The sequence below is a fragment of the Aedes aegypti genome, chromosome 2 (genome assembly GCF_002204515.2).
Source record: "Aedes aegypti strain LVP_AGWG chromosome 2, AaegL5.0 Primary Assembly, whole genome shotgun sequence".
Taxonomy (NCBI): Eukaryota; Metazoa; Arthropoda; class Insecta; order Diptera; family Culicidae; genus Aedes; species Aedes aegypti.
This window is the reverse complement of record NC_035108.1, coordinates 267,368,861-267,386,074: the sequence shown is the minus strand read 5'-3', so window position 1 is coordinate 267,386,074 and position 17,214 is coordinate 267,368,861. Positions and strand designations below refer to the sequence as shown.

The 17,214-nt window shown below is 38.8% G+C and overlaps 1 protein-coding gene across 5 annotated transcripts in view; it reads right to left on the bottom strand.

Moving 5' to 3' along the window:
- The window catches only part of LOC5568775 (zwei Ig domain protein zig-8), a 141,986-nt gene extending 125,060 nt beyond the window's left edge, over positions 1-16,926 (bottom strand). The window contains exons 1-2 of one of the 5 annotated variants that reach the window (XM_021845026.1): positions 16,687-16,926; positions 3,674-4,368 (exon numbers count right to left, since the gene is read on the bottom strand). The gene's annotated coding sequence lies outside the window, so the exon portion shown is untranslated. Of the gene's footprint in view, positions 1-3,673; positions 4,530-16,686 lie in introns of those variants that run through there. The other 4 variants (XM_021845027.1, XM_021845028.1, XM_021845029.1 and 1 more) reach the window with 4 other exon arrangements.
- Between the last annotated feature and the right edge of the window lie 288 nt (positions 16,927-17,214).

Genomic DNA, 17,214 nt, shown 5'->3' with positions numbered 1-17,214 from the left:
TTTTTTAGCCAATTTTTTTTTGGGATTTTTGCAGAATTTTGCAGGAATATAATCCTATGTGGTGCTAAAAATGACAAACAAATCAATAAATCTCTCTTCTTCCACTCCCATCCGTGGAATTGAATTGCTCTCATCAGCAACTTTCTTTATGATGGTTTGAAGAATGTTTATCATTTTTTTTTCAAAATTTCATCATAGTAATTTCCATATAAACCTAAATTGTTTTTGAGCCACCTTCAAATCACCACTGAAGAAGCTAAAAATTTCATAGAACACTATTATTATGGTAAAAATGGAAAGGAAGATATGGGAGCCCTACTGTATGGTTCTCTCAAACCCATAGTTCAATAGAACTGGTAAAGTATAAGAAAAGTTTGAAATGTTATGAATATAATTATCTTGTATGCGGCATGGCAATCATTATATTTAAAACATTAAATTAAAAGTTCTTTCATTGCAATTTTATTTCCATAAGTGTCCAGATTTCTATGGAAAACGATGATTTTTTCCATCTGATCTTAATTTTCTAAGGGCCAATTTCTTCACCTTCGCTTAGCCCGTAAACCACGTTTACCCATATAGTTAAACTGGGTTTAAGGCCTAAGCGGTGGTGAAGAAACCGCTTATAAGAGCACTAAGTAACTGAGAGCGTTCATTGCCTAAGTTGCCATTTTTGCAATCATATATCGTGTGCCATTTACAATAATACTCTACGTCCAGAAAAATAAATAAAATTTCCACTTCAGCATTGTTTACTTTGTAGCCGCCACTAGGCTAAAGAAGGCCCTTTTAGGCGGTATGCTTTTCAATAAATGAAAACCTAATTAAGTATTGTACTATTTTATACGCACAGAGTGCAATCGCAATCCCCGCATAGAGAAGAGCAGATTGAACTCGATAACAGTAAGCCACATGACGATAATGTTACTGCAAAAACTTCTTTTCATGAGCCTTTGTGTGAAAATTGAAATTCTTGTATTCAAGCGAAAGACCGTTTCCTAAACTGGATAGGAGTGGATAATCAATGTGGATAATGGATAAGTGGATAATCAAGGAATGGAGCCAGGACTCTTGAGTTGGATCCAGTCATATCTATCACATAGGAAACAAATTGTGCGCTTTCAAAATAAATTATCAGCACCCATTTCTGTAACCTCTGGAGTACCCCAAGGTTCTCATTTAGGCCCACTTCTTTTTATTTTGTATGTAAACGACATTTCCTTTTTACTTAGAAAAATAAAATTTCTTATATATGCAGACGACATGAAGCTCTTCATGGAAGTAAGTAATTCTAGCGAAGCAGAAGAATTCCAGAATGACATTAACTTATTCTTCACTTGGTGCCAAAAAAGTTTACTTCAGCTAAATATCAAAAAATGTAATTCAATAGCATTTAGTCGAAAATATGTAACACCACCAATTGAAGTATTTTTAGGAAATCAAGTAGTGCAGAAGTGTAAAATTGTAAGGGATTTGGGCGTAATCCTAGACTCTAAACTCACTTTTGTAGAACATTATAATTCCATAATAAACAAAGCAAACAGCATGCTTGGCTTCATTAAGAGGTTCAGCAACAATTTTCAAGACCCATATACTATTAAACTATTGTATACTACATATGTAAGACCAATTTTGGAATACTGTCACCTAGTATGGAACCCGTATCATGTCGTACACGAAGAACGCATAGAATCAGTACAGAAGCAATTCCTTTTATACGCCCTTCGGAAATTGAATTGGACTGTACTGCCACTTCCGTCGTATGAAGCACGCTGCATGCTCATCAACTTGGAAACACTTAAGCAACGCCGGGAATTCGCAATGATTCTCTTTATACACAACATTATTTCGAACCGTGTAGACTCTGCTGCACTTCTTTCTCAACTAAACTTCTACACACCCTTCGGCATTTAAGAACAAGAAAATTATTTTCAGAAAAATCATGCAGAACGCATTATGCTCAAAACGGACCAATAAACCGTATGATGCGTCAGTATAATGTACATTGCGAATTCATTGGCATTACTATGTCCAAAGAGCAGCTTAAAACACAGCTAAAGAACAATAGAAGTAATCCATAGCATGTAAGAAAGTATTGTAATTATTGTATGTAGTCTACCTATGCTTGACGAAATAAATAAATAAATAAATAAATTATGAATCAGTAAATACACCTAATCAGTACATGACGTTTCAAAGCTATAGATTAAAATTAGAAATGGGATCTGGCAAACTGGCAATGTGGTCTGAAATCATTCAAATGAAATATCATTTAAGGCTAAGTAGCCCGTCACTCGTTTTGGCAGTCATGCTGACATAGCAGCTTCCAAATTTTAAAGTGATAAAACTCAGTCCTCATAGATCATATTGATCCGGAAAAGTATCACCATATGCGCTGACATGCAGAAAGTATCCTCATACATTTTCAGATACCGTTTTGTCTCAAATTCCGAACAGACTCATATTCCGAACACTCGGTTTTTGTATGGCGGATGAGGTGAAATATGTCGCTGAAATATGTCATCAATTTAGTAGGAAACGGCAGTCAATTGCAATTCAATTTTCACGTCTTCCAATATATTGTATACCTCGGGAGTAGTGATGATTCTCTAGTTCGAGACCACTAGAACTAGCTCAGATGAATTTGCTTGCGAATTGATTCATTTGAATACGATTTATTCGTGCTGTTCGGAATTTGAATCAAGGTGTTCGGAATATGAGACAGAATGAGTACAGTGTTCGGCATTTGAATCAAAATGTTGTTCCATATTTTTATGTAAAAACAATACTAAACACGTTTGAATAAACATTTTTATCGGCACACTCAACAGATAACGGTAAGGCTTTTTCGAAGAAATTTAAATTTTTACAAATATCAGCTAATTTATGTCTATCAGATGCATTTAAAGTCACTGCCGACCTTAAGTGTTCGGAACATGAGTCAAAACGGTACATCAGTGCAAAACTAACTGATTTTCTTTGATTCGAAATATTGACATGATTTAGCAACAATCATAAACGACACATACAAATTTCAATGACGGGCTACTTAGCCTTAAATGAAAAATCGATCCGAGATTTTTGGTTATCGAGAAAAATCACTCATTCAGCATTTTCCCCAACGACTTAGAAAGGAATAAATCATTTTTTCTCTCTAAAATTATGTCTGAAAATTATTTTTACCCCCTAACCACTTATTCAATCTTTCAATGTTAAGTCACTTGATTCACACAAATGATCCAGATTGGAAAACCTAAATACAGTCGAAGTTATAACGACATCGCAAGGGACCGTCGTAATAGAGAATAGTTATAACATCAAATATGTTTCAAGGGACCAGAAAATGTCGCTATAGAGAGCTTTTGTCGCTTCTACTGTACACAGGTTATCTATCCCAAATCACTGGTTATCCCCAATCATAAGTACCTATCATAAAAATAACAACATAACGCATTTGGTGGTGCAGACCAAAACTGCCCGCTGACAGTTTAGGTACATAAACAAAAATTAAATATTTGAGTTCGCTGGTTACTATGATCAATGTGATAAAACTTTTCCAATCAATTACCCTGGATTTTCCTAGAATCAATTTTTTTCTTGCAACGCGTAATAATGCAAATGACAGATAAATGGGATGATTTTCATTAAATGCTATACTAATTAATATACTTACACTAAATATATGCATGTCCAATGATTAATCCAGATACCAATCACAAACTACAAATCGTCATCCCTTAGGGCCAACTCAATCAGCACCAACAACGACAGTTGATAATCACACTCCGAATTGTTGTTTATTGCATTCCCGGAAGCTAATTGATTCACATAGTGCACCATTTTATTCACCACTAAAAACCACTAAATGCGACCAAGTGCAGCATCCAATAATTTATTCTCATCACATCCCAACTACCGCCAGCATAAGCTTCTCTGTGGTACCAACTGCACACTTCCGGATGTTGTACATTCACACCAACACGTACCGGGCGGTTGTCGGAATTTGTCACTTGTTTGTTACTCCTCGGTGCTAATTGATTACGAATCTTTTGCAGACCACTACACAGGTTTCTCAGGCAGTCACGTACATTACACGACCATTTGGTAAATAATTGTTGCCTTTTTCATACAGTTTTGAACAAGCTGTTTCTTTTACTTAAGAACACTAGCACTTCAAGCTCTTCAGAAGGATTGCGGTTTCTGAGAAATCCAGAGCTTGAGACTTCAGTTTTATCTTGGACGTCGGTTTGTTAGGAATATTTCACAGACTTATATACACCACTTTGATATTTAGATTGCGTTTCGAAGAATCAATAAACTATGGGTTTGTTTGAGGTCATGTTGATTTTAGAATAACTGGAAACTTATCTTGAATTTTAAAGGAGTTACTAACCCTGGTTTCATACAGATTGTGTCACGTATAACACTTCTGTTGTCTCTACTAGCGATGACATCATTTTTATACCACAAAACATATTTTATTCTTACTTTCTTACTTGTCTCTCGAATTTTTATCATTTTTCACAAGCTCTCAAGGAACTTTTCTTTTTCAGAATATGTGTCTTTTTTTTGATAATTTTTCACCTTGTTTAGGAGATATTTCGATGTACCTTGGAGGAGCAACAGTCACAATTTAAAATTTCTTCGATGTGATATAATAAATAGCGTCTCTGGAAAATCGTTGGAATCGGTAGGCAACTTCATGAAATTTATAACTTGAAAAATGGTGATCTATAAAGTTTTCAAGATTGTTATATAGAGAGAGTGTTGATTTCGTCAGAAATTTCCATAGATGGTTGGTTGGTTTGACTTTATTAACGAGATTTTTAGCCCTGGGCTAGTTCATCTCGGGACCAACGGCTTTACTTCCCTTCCGAAGGAAGTCGTCACTATAACTTTTTACGTCATAAGTGACTATGTCGGGGATGGGATTCGATCCCAGGTCCTCGGCGTGAGAGGCGAGTGTTCTAACCACTACACCAGGTCCGTCCCCAAATTTCCATAGAATGATGAACACCTAGAAGTGTGCAATGGCCTAGTTACTCTAATTAACTCATTCGGTATTGTTCGAAATATACTTTTCTATATTCCGAAAACGTTTGATTTATGCTGAACTCAATGTCTAAACGCGAATATGAATCGATATATTTCAACAAATATTATTTATGCCAATTCATACAAACTGATAACGGTGTTTAATCAAACTAAAAACACTGTTGTAGGTACATTTTCCTATTATTTTTTTTTTAATTTTATGAAAAAAAAACTAATCCTTGGTATCTATTAACATTCTCCAATCAGGTTTCGCCTATAATGATGTCAAATAGTAGTTTGGTTGTCGATGTACTAGGACATGTACTACGCACAAAATGACCTGGGTAGGACAGTCAAAGGATTAAATTCGTGTGAAGAACGATTGAGAATATCTATAGAAAACTAACTGTAAGAATTGTTATAAGAAACTTCTTAAATCGTTAGAAAATAATATGAAGCCATCCTTCATGCCATTTCTGAATTAATCAATGGATAGTTTCTTAAAAACATCTATGGCCAACCCTGTAATGAGATGCATCGAGATGTTTTTGGAACTTCCATTGTAATTTTTTGAAGAATCTTTGGATGAAGCAATGGATTAATCGTAGACCAGTCCCATCGTGTTATACACAGCACGAATGGGATGGTACTAGCGGTTTCTGAAAGTGCGTACACTCTTAATATAATCTGTCAAAGTATTGCTGAACTTCTGGACGATTTTCAAGGTATTTTTATAGAACTCAGTTAGTTCCTGAAAAATGAGTCGGACAAATTTCCAATGATATTTGAGGCATAATTCATAAAAATATTCAGAGGAGATTTTGATGATTTTCTGAAAAAAATATTTTTCAGGATCGTTGAAAAAATTCCAATGACATATTTGATGGAGTTTTTGCGCGATGAAACATTTTTCAAAACTCTTTAGTTTCTTCTGAAAATATTTGCTATTAGGGTCACTTCAGTGCAAAGAAAAATAAACTACATATATTAACATAATTTTGGCTGTTTATGTGTTATCTAGAAGACTAGAACAACCTTACTGGTTGTGAAAACAAGCAGTTTGGTCTATTGAATGATAATACAAGTTGACCCAATAAATGATCTTAAAGAGAATGCTGATAGTAGGTTACTTTTTAGAGACTTGGTCTCTATTTTAATGTTAGTCTCTAAAAAGTGTATTTTTAATGGGAAGTCTCTTAAGTCTCTATTTTGATCAAACTAATCTCTAAAATCTCTTTTTTCCTAATCCTGCTCGCATTGAATCGTAATGCAAAATTTCACAGACTCCTAAGAAACCTTCAGATACTATGTTCAACAGGTACTTTAAGAATTCCGTCTCAGATTCCCCGAGGAAAAGTTTCAGGAATTAACATAGTGAATTCGTTCAGATTTGTTTCAGGGTCTCTTTCTGGGATCACTTCAGAAATTCTTCTAGAGATTTCTCTAGCAAATCACCTAGGAATTCTGTCAAAAAAATTCATAGGATGCTTAAAAGAATTTCTCCAGATAAACCTTCGATCTTCAAAACTGCTAACTCCAGTAATTTCCTAATGTTTTTTTTTCCAAAACTATCCTAGAATTTCCACCTCGAAGGTTTATTTCAGAGTTAAAAAAAAGTTGAGTTTTTCAAGAAACCCTACAAGCTGATCATGGTGATTCCTTCAAGACTTCATTGCGAATTCCTCCTAGAAATCCAAAACTGTTTAAGGGGTTCTGCGAAAAAATCTATTATTTTCTTGAAATTTCTCCAACATTTTATCCAAGTATTACTCATTCAGTTTTTCCAAACATATTTTAAAAGGGTTCTCAAAAAATTCCCATGCAATTTTATAAGTTTATTTAAATTTTTACACCACCTAATACAACAACAATTGTCCCTATAATTCCTCTGATCATTCCTACAATCCTTTAGAGATTCTGTACATTGTTTTTTCTTGAAATTCCTTAAGAAAAACCCTGCGGAATACTACTTTTTCTTCTTTCTGGCGTTACGTCCCCACTGAGAGTAGTGTTTGATCCTTCGACCTTGACGCTTGCTCCTGCGGGGGCGAGCGATGAGGGCAGGATCAAACATGTCGCGCGTCGGTAGTGAAGCAGTGAAAAAGTGATCGGTTCGTTAGTAGTGTTTGATCCTTCGACCTTGACGCTTGCTCCTGCGGGGGCGAGCGATGAGGGCAGGATCAAACATGTCGCGCGTCGGTAGTGAAGCAGTGAAAAAGTGATCGGTTCGTTAGTAGTGTTTGATCCTTCGACCTTGACGCTTGCTCCTGCGGGGGCGAGCGATGAGGGCAGGATCAAACATGTCGCGCGTTGGTTGCTAGGAGTGAAAAAGTGATCGGTTCGTTAGTAGTGTTTGATCCTTCGACCTTGACGCTTGCTCCTGCGGGGGTGAGTGATGAGGGCAGGATCAAACATGTCGCGCGTTGGTTGCTAGGAGTGAAAAAGTGATCGGTTCGTTAGTAGTGTTTGATCCTTCGACCTTGACGCTTGCTCCTGCGGGGGTGAGTGATGAGGGCAGGATCAAACATGTCGCGCGTTGGTTGCTAGGAGTGAAAAAGTGCGCGGTCCGTTAGTAGTGTTTGATCCTTCGACCTTGACGCTTGCTCCTGCGGGGGCGAGCGATGAGGGCAGGATCAAACATGTCGCGCGTCGGTAGTGAAGCAGTGAAAAAGTGATCGGTTCGTTAGTAGTGTTTGATCCTTCGACCTTGACGCTTGCTCCTGCGGGGGCGAGCGATGAGGGCAGGATCAAACATGTCGCGCGTTGGTTGCTAGGAGTGAAAAAGTGCGCGGTCCGTTAGTAGTGTTTGATCCTTCGACCTTGACGCTTGCTCCTGCGGGGGCGAGCGATGAGGGCAGGATCAAACATGTCGCGCGTCGGTAGTGAAGCAGTGAAAAAGTGATCGGTTCGTTAGTAGTGTTTGATCCTTCGACCTTGACGCTTGCTCCTGCGGGGGTGAGTGATGAGGGCAGGATCAAACATGTCGCGCGTTGGTTGCTAGGAGTGAAAAAGTGCGCGGTCCGTTAGTAGTGTTTGATCCTTCGACCTTGACGCTTGCTCCTGCGGGGGCGAGCGATGAGGGCAGGATCAAACATGTCGCGCGTCGGTAGTGAAGCAGTGAAAAAGTGATCGGTTCGTTAGTAGTGTTTGATCCTTCGACCTTGACGCTTGCTCCTGCGGGGGCGAGCGATGAGGGCAGGATCAAACATGTCGCGCGTTGGTTGCTAGGAGTGAAAAAGTGCGCGGTCCGTTAGTAGTGTTTGATCCTTCGACCTTGACGCTTGCTCCTGCGGGGGCGAGCGATGAGGGCAGGATCAAACATGTCGCGCGTCGGTAGTGAAGCAGTGAAAAAGTGATCGGTTCGTTAGTAGTGTTTGATCCTTCGACCTTGACGCTTGCTCCTGCGGGGGCGAGCGATGAGGGCAGGATCAAACATGTCGCGCGTTGGTTGCTAGGAGTGAAAAAGTGCGCGGTCCGTTAGTAGTGTTTGATCCTTCGACCTTGACGCTTGCTCCTGCGGGGGCGAGCGATGAGGGCAGGATCAAACATGTCGCGCGTCGGTAGTGAAGCAGTGAAAAAGTGATCGGTTCGTTAGTAGTGTTTGATCCTTCGACCTTGACGCTTGCTCCTGCGGGGGCGAGCGATGAGGGCAGGATCAAACATGTCGCGCGTTGGTTGCTAGGAGTGAAAAAGTGCGCGGTCCGTTAGTAGTGTTTGATCCTTCGACCTTGACGCTTGCTCCTGCGGGGGCGAGCGATGAGGGCAGGATCAAACATGTCGCGCGTCGGTAGTGAAGCAGTGAAAAAGTGATCGGTTCGTTAGTAGTGTTTGATCCTTCGACCTTGACGCTTGCTCCTGCGGGGGCGAGCGATGAGGGCAGGATCAAACATGTCGCGCGTTGGTTGCTAGGAGTGAAAAAGTGCGCGGTCCGTTAGTAGTGTTTGATCCTTCGACCTTGACGCTTGCTCCTGCGGGGGCGAGCGATGAGGGCAGGATCAAACATGTCGCGCGTCGGTAGTGAAGCAGTGAAAAAGTGATCGGTTCGTTAGTAGTGTTTGATCCTTCGACCTTGACGCTTGCTCCTGCGGGGGCGAGCGATGAGGGCAGGATCAAACATGTCGCGCGTTGGTTGCTAGGAGTGAAAAAGTGCGCGGTCCGTTAGTAGTGTTTGATCCTTCGACCTTGACGCTTGCTCCTGCGGGGGCGAGCGATGAGGGCAGGATCAAACATGTCGCGCGTCGGTAGTGAAGCAGTGAAAAAGTGATCGGTTCGTTAGTAGTGTTTGATCCTTCGACCTTGACGCTTGCTCCTGCGGGGGTGAGTTATGAGGGCAGGATCAAACATGTCGCGCGTTGGTTGCTAGGAGTGAAAAAGTGCGCGGTCCGTTAGTAGTGTTTGATCCTTCGACCTTGACGCTTGCTCCTGCGGGGGCGAGCGATGAGGGCAGGATCAAACATGTCGCGCGTCGGTAGTGAAGCAGTGAAAAAGTGATCGGTTCGTTAGTAGTGTTTGATCCTTCGACCTTGACGCTTGCTCCTGCGGGGGCGAGCGATGAGGGCAGGATCAAACATGTCGCGCGTTGGTTGCTAGGAGTGAAAAAGTGCGCGGTCCGTTAGTAGTGTTTGATCCTTCGACCTTGACGCTTGCTCCTGCGGGGGCGAGCGATGAGGGCAGGATCAAACATGTCGCGCGTCGGTAGTGAAGCAGTGAAAAAGTGATCGGTTCGTTAGTAGTGTTTGATCCTTCGACCTTGACGCTTGCTCCTGCGGGGGCGAGCGATGAGGGCAGGATCAAACATGTCGCGCGTTGGTTGCTAGGAGTGAAAAAGTGCGCGGTCCGTTAGTAGTGTTTGATCCTTCGACCTTGACGCTTGCTCCTGCGGGGGCGAGCGATGAGGGCAGGATCAAACATGTCGCGCGTCGGTAGTGAAGCAGTGAAAAAGTGATCGGTTCGTTAGTAGTGTTTGATCCTTCGACCTTGACGCTTGCTCCTGCGGGGGCGAGCGATGAGGGCAGGATCAAACATGTCGCGCGTTGGTTGCTAGGAGTGAAAAAGTGCGCGGTCCGTTAGTAGTGTTTGATCCTTCGACCTTGACGCTTGCTCCTGCGGGGGCGAGCGATGAGGGCAGGATCAAACATGTCGCGCGTCGGTAGTGAAGCAGTGAAAAAGTGATCGGTTCGTTAGTAGTGTTTGATCCTTCGACCTTGACGCTTGCTCCTGCGGGGGTGAGCAATGAGGGCAGGATCAAACATGTCGCGCGTCGGTTGCTAGGAGTGAAAAAGTGATTGGTTCGTTAGAAGTGTTTGATCCTTCGACCTTGACGCTTGCTCCTGCGGGGGCGAGCGATGAGGACAGGATCAAATATGTGGCGCGTCGGACGAGTAAAGTGAAAAAGTGCCGCGTTCGATTAGTCCTTATATGTATATATGATTTTTCAACAAACTATGAATGGTTCGTCACTGTGAGTGTCGACATAAACTCTGATTCATGAATTATTAATATTTAACTTTTTTTTTTTCAAAACACCCCTTTCTTTTTACCTTTATTTTTGTAATTAAAAAAAACTTTGAATGGTTCGACACTACAAGTGTAGACTTCCGAAAGGTTCACTTTATTCAACAAACTTTGGATGGTTCGTCACTGTAAGTGTCGGCATAAGAATAGGAGTGTTAGGAATGTAACATTTAGGTATTTGTTCAACAAACTTTGAATGGTTCGTCACCTCAAGTGTCGGCATAATCATGTTTATATCTCACAAATAATTATTTATCATGGTCTAATCGCTTATCAAAGTGAATCCTGTGACCCAACGACCCTCCCCATTAACAAATATCCCTCCCAGTAACCTTTGTGGAGATGCAGAGGCAAACACGGTCTCCAAATAGCAAAGGTTACACACTAACATTCCTTCCCTCAATCCCACCTGACTGCAAGGACGTGGCCGGCGCCGTTATTGACCCTGTATAAATAGAGGCACTGAATTATGCACACTGAAGAAGATTATGGCCAATCCCAGTCAAACTTCTAGTTGATTCTTTGTGCATTTTCACTGACTTCGGTCAATCACGGAATAGCAACCATTGATATGTGTAGTCAGTCTAAGCTAAGCTAAGCTAAGCTAAGCTTTCTGGCGTTACGTCCCCACTGAGACAGAGCCTGCTTCTCAGCTAAGTGTTCCTTTGAACACTTCCACAGTTATTAACTGAGAGCTTACTATGCCAATGACCATTTTTGCATGCGTATATCGTGTGTCAGGTACGAAGATACTCTATGCCCTGGGAATTCGAGAAAATTTCCAACCCGAAAAGATCCTCGACCGGTGGGACTCGAACCCACGACCCTCAGCTTGATCTTGCTGAATAGCTGCGCGTTTACCGCAACGGCTATCTGTGCCCCAAATATACTACTAGCCCGCGATTGAATTGATTTTTGTTAGATTGTGTTAGTAGATTATCTAGGAAATCTTAATAAAACTTCCTCAAGTGTCCAGGCGTTATTTCAGAGATCATTGTTTATACAGAGTGACTTTAAAGCTTCCATTAGTTTTATATGAGGTTACTTCAGGATTTTCTTTACAAGGGCCTCACGGATTTATTTTTCAGAATAATTTCCTTAACAAAAAAATGTTTCAAGACTTACTTGAAAAAATCTCAAAGTATTACAGCAGGAATGTCTGCAGAAACCTTAGAAGAAATCTCTGCAATTGCAGAAGGTATTTTTAGAGAAATCTCTAGCTGCAATCTCATATAAATTCCCATAGACAGTTTTATAGGAAATCCCCAACAATTCTTGGTGGCATTTCTGGAGCAATTTTCGATTGAATTTTAGAAGATGTTTTGACCGAAAGTTTCAGGGAGATAAATGGATTAATCACCATTTTTTAAGAAAAATGTGGTGCATTAACAGTTTAAAAACAACTAAATTTTCTTCAAAAACATGTAAAAAAATTTGCAATCGGTTGAGTTTTTATGAAGTTATGCTCAAACAAAGGAGATTTTTTTAGTATAGTGAGAAAAAAATTGGAGAAAACTATTTTTAGCTAAGACTATTTTCAATTTTAGACAAATTCGATGTAAATCTTTATATTTTGAAGATAATGGTGCTAAAAGTTTCAAAATTGGTTAGAAAATAACGAAATTATGGTGACTTCACTGAAGACCATTTTTTTATAACTGGAAGGAGAATTTCAAGACGCTTGTGCAACATCTTAATCTTAATAGTTTAGTTCAAATTTTGAAGTTTCTCTTTAATTGTGTTTCGAACTCATAAGAGCACACGAATTTTTGGTTTTGAGAATTTATGAAAAATAAGTCGCACTCTGTGTATTTAATAAATTTAGACAAAACCCGAAACCACCTCCTTGGAAAGTCAAACATATGACCTTTACCCTAATTTAATAATACAGAAGAAACTCTTTATAACGACATCACAAGCGCCCATCGTTATATAGAGAAATGTCATCGAAAACGCCCCTCGTAATATTAAAAAATGTTGTTATAGATAATATGGATGTCGTTATGAAGAACTGAAAAAGAGTATCCAATTTTCTCAGACCAATTATAAGTTATTTAATTTAAAATTTAATACTCCATAGTAAAATCAATAATAATCACTGTTTTTCTGTTGCTTATTGTACTTATCATAATCTGATGAAGAATTAGGGGTCTTGAAATAGTATTAATACGCCAACAAGTGTCATCTTCCTTAAAGGTTTACTTGTGGCATTTTTAAAAGACGTTATTTACATGCTTCTTACGAAGATTTTAAACCAAAAATAATTATCAGCTTATAACTGCTGTTTCCCGTTGAAACTGCTTGGAAGACTTTGTATGGCACCAATGCGCAATCCTTTTTGTCTTAGTACCGAATAAATACTGTCAAAAAAATTAAAAGCGTTGTAAAGACTCGAAACTAAAAGTTAGTTTCTGTTGAAGGGATCAAAGTTTACAGAGTCTAGTAAACACCACTGACGACGGCCTTTCAGTTGAGACCAAAATAAGTGTATCATTGGAAATGTTGTTACAGAGAGATTTGTCGTAATAAAAGTTGTCGTTATGTAACTGTAGTTAACATGATTACATGCTCAGCAAAAGCATTAATTTCTGCATGACCAACAATTTTGTAGAAAACACAAAAAAATATCTCAAAGAGTATAATAGATAGGAAAATCGTATGTTTGACAAACTTGTTTTTAAGTGCCCCTTCAACAACTTTTTCAAAGACACCATTTCTCTATCTGAATGTTATGAAAACATTGAATGTTTACCACATTGCTAGGTGGATTTCTTAGCGTTAGATGATTTTGAGCCAATATTTCAAAAATTGACTTTGGCGTTCCAATTAATAATTTGTTTTTTCAAAACACTCAAAAATGGATAAAATAATATCTTTCATTCGATTTCTTTTACGATGAAATAGATGAGAAATTTGTAATATAATAATGTGCCTCAAAACTGAACCAGATTTGTATTGTCCAGTACCGTAATCCGGGGTAACATTGATCATTTTCATGAATGTTTCTTCAATATTTCGTTTGAAAATGCAAATGCTGCAAATTTTATATTTTTAAAACAAGTACTGGCACCCATAGCTCGGGACTATATAGTGTATTTTGTTTATTGAAAGATTTAATTAGCATGTTAAAAAAAAATATTTTCAGCGATTTTTTGAATTGGCTGATATGGGGTAACATTGATCACCTATGTAAACAACGTTCGGTAATATTGAAAATGTCGTTACTTACTTAAATCATGGCCCCTGATGCCGAATATGGAGGCCAAACGCTTACAAGTCATTTACTTTTTGAGTTATTTTAAAATTAAAAATACCTCGAACTACGGAATACGCCTAAAGGTAGGCAATTTCCTAAGGGAATTTTACATGCTTAACAGTAATTCGGTAATGTTGCCTAATTGAGCATACTTATAAAAGTTTTGACAACGGAATCGTTTTTGGCGATGCCATTTTTAGTAAGAACCACATTTTCGTTGCTTGTATAGTTTGCAGAACTTATGTGAGACATGAATCTTCGGTAGTGTCATCCTTAAAAATTAAAATCATTATTTCGAAAAGCTAACAAAATACGTAAGGTAAACGCAATTTTCGTAAAAATAGTAACTTTTATTAGCTCATGAATATAAGAAAAAGAAGCACCATTTATGATTTAGAAATCTTTCATCAATAAATGATAATACGAACTTTTGATGAGATGAGTCATTCCGATCAATGTTACCCCGCTGATCAATGATACCCCGGATTACGGTATATACTTTTGAATTTCAATGGCTCAATTGAGGGAGATATAAAATAAAGTGCAAATTAATTTGATCTTATTTCGAGCACTTGTTTTCGTATTTTTTACGAATTTAAAAATTTAATCGATTCAAAAGTATCAACTCATGCAAATCTGTTAGACTTAAAGATTTTATATGGATCCAGTAACATCAATCTTTTGGTCAAATTTATCCTACACTAGGATTGATCACAACATATTTTGCATTTAGAGATGCGGTTCAACATAGAGGGACATCTCCCTGAACTGGAGACTTTAGCCGCTTAATTCGTAATTCAAAAAATATTTATTTTATACGGTGTTGGTGCCTATTTATGATAAATATTATCGTTTTTGTAGCGTACAAAAATATTTTTTATAATATGAATATGCATTTCGGCATTGCGTTTTGATGATGTATTCCAGTACCAGATTGACTAATAATTAAAGGTGGCTCCCAATACTGGACACGATCTGGAAATGCCTAAAATGTGTAAAATGTGTTTACTCTAGGATTAGTATTTAACTGCCAATTCAATAAATTTGCAACATTCACAAGAGTAATTTGAGTTTTACTTGTTATGAAAGTTTTTTTTTTGCTTTATTATAGAGACTTTCAGCCCTGAGCTAATTATGCAAGTTGTTTTTAAGAAAACCTCTTTCATATATGATGAAAAAAATGGCATTTAACATACTTGCTTTTTTTAATTTTAATTCTTTTTATTTTTATTGCACCTTCAATATCATGATCCATAAAATCCAGGAAAATTAGTATATTTGAAGACCATTAGTTCAAAAATTACAAAGATATCATGTAACAAATGAACCTGTCCAACACTACAGGAGATGGTAGACCAAAATTGTAGTTTGACCTTATTTAGTTCAAATATGGTACAAAATACAGTGGTCACACTATTATGGGTCACCTTGTCACGATTATTAGTCACTCTGTTTTGCATGCAGTTCAAATGGAAATGACCCATAATAGTGGGTGACCCATAATAGTGATACATTCTCGCTTTCAAATTATGGTTTTCCATTATTCCTGAGGGAGCGAAATTGTGTTTACATATTCAAAATAATTATTTAATAAGTTCAAATTTAAGGCGATAAGTCAACTTTTCATCGGTTTTCAAACATCTGTGTATATTTTTTTTTTTTTCAAAAAAGCGTGTGTTAATCTACGCAACCATTCCTATCTATACTAGCTTCCTTTTCATCTAATACACCATCTTGATTGGACCATAATTTCTCAATTGCTCAACGGTGTCCGGTATTGGGTGCTACCCGGTACTAGGGGTTCTCCCCCTAATAAGAAACTTCTACGAGCGGGCGTTATCCAAAAATTTACGTTATTGACATAATAAACACTGCAATGTGATAAACATAATTGCTCGTTACTCAGAAAATGATAGCACTAGTTTTCTCTAATTTTTCGTAACTCACTCTCATCAAAAAAATTTTTTAAAGGGTCCAACCCATCATGAGAAATATCCTATAGCCTGAATATTTACTTGGGTTATGGTTATGGGCCCAAATACCCGTAGCGGTAAACGCACAGCTATTCAGCAAGACCAAGCTGAGGGTCGTGGGTTCGAATCCCACCGGTCGAGGATCTTTTCGGGTTGGAAATTTTCTCGACTTCCCAGGGCATAGAGTATCTTCGTACCTGCCACACAATATACGCAAGCAAAAATGGTCATTGGCAAAGTAAGCTCTCAGTTAATAACTGTGGAAGTGCTCATAAGAACACTAAGCTGAGAAGCAGGCTGTGTCTCAGTGGGGACGTAACGCCAGAAAAAAAGAAGAAGATGGCTACACGTCCCCAAAAGAACTTCGGAATATTTCCGGAACCGGGATGACCAATGATCAAAATTGATATAAATTCTCAAAATAAAAGAGCTTTTTGAGATAACAATAAACAATATCGATAAACAAAAACAAGAAATTTTTCGTGGTTTCAAATGATGCTGCTGATAGAATCATGACTGGCGTGACATTCCATTTCTTTTGACAATGACCCAACCTAAAACTACTATGTGTACATCTTTCTTTTACATGATTCATTGAAAAACGATTTTTTTTGGATTGCGCTCGGTAAAAATTTATCTTTTCTCCTTTTGAAGCAGCTTGATCATGCTTCAGTAATAACTACAACAATTTAAATATACGCGACGAAACACAAAGCACGTAACGTATTTATGTCACTACGCAAGCTTTCATAATTCACTTTCTCCTGTCAACTTGCCTTGCCGCCAACCATTCACGTGCACCGTATCAACCGATAATCCTTAGAATGCTGTCGAACCAGCTCTCCAGTTATCAATCGCCTTCGAATTGATCTTTCACCACTAGAACCACCCCAAATCCAAGGTTATAACCTTCGCAGGCAATTTCGCATAAATCCTAATGTGCGCTTCCACACGTATCACTCCACGTGCCGGAACCGATTTTTCCGTTAGCCCTTCGATCCGCCACTCGGAAAATCACAACAGAACACAGCAAACCGCTTTTCCAGCGCTAGGAAAATCCACGCTTCGAATCGTGAGCCCGGTATGGAAAACTGCGGACAATCACCGTTAAAGCTGGCGTCGCACCGACCGTCTGTATCCAACTGAACCGTGAGGTTGGTGCGAAAATCTTGCAGCCTTCGGAAAAGCCAGCATCTCGGGTTGAGTTTTCTTCCTGCACTGACCGACCGTCCGTAGGGAAAGACGGGATAATATGCAACTTCTATTGAAAACCCCGATTTAACTGTAAGTTTCGTCGAAAACGTTATTCAACATGAGGCGGTTAAAAGCAAATAAATTGGTAAAAGCTCTATCGAGAGAGGCGTTCAAAGTAATATAAACATATAAGGAATGATCAAATTTGACAAAAATCTTGGAAATATTGCGGTGACGCGTTTC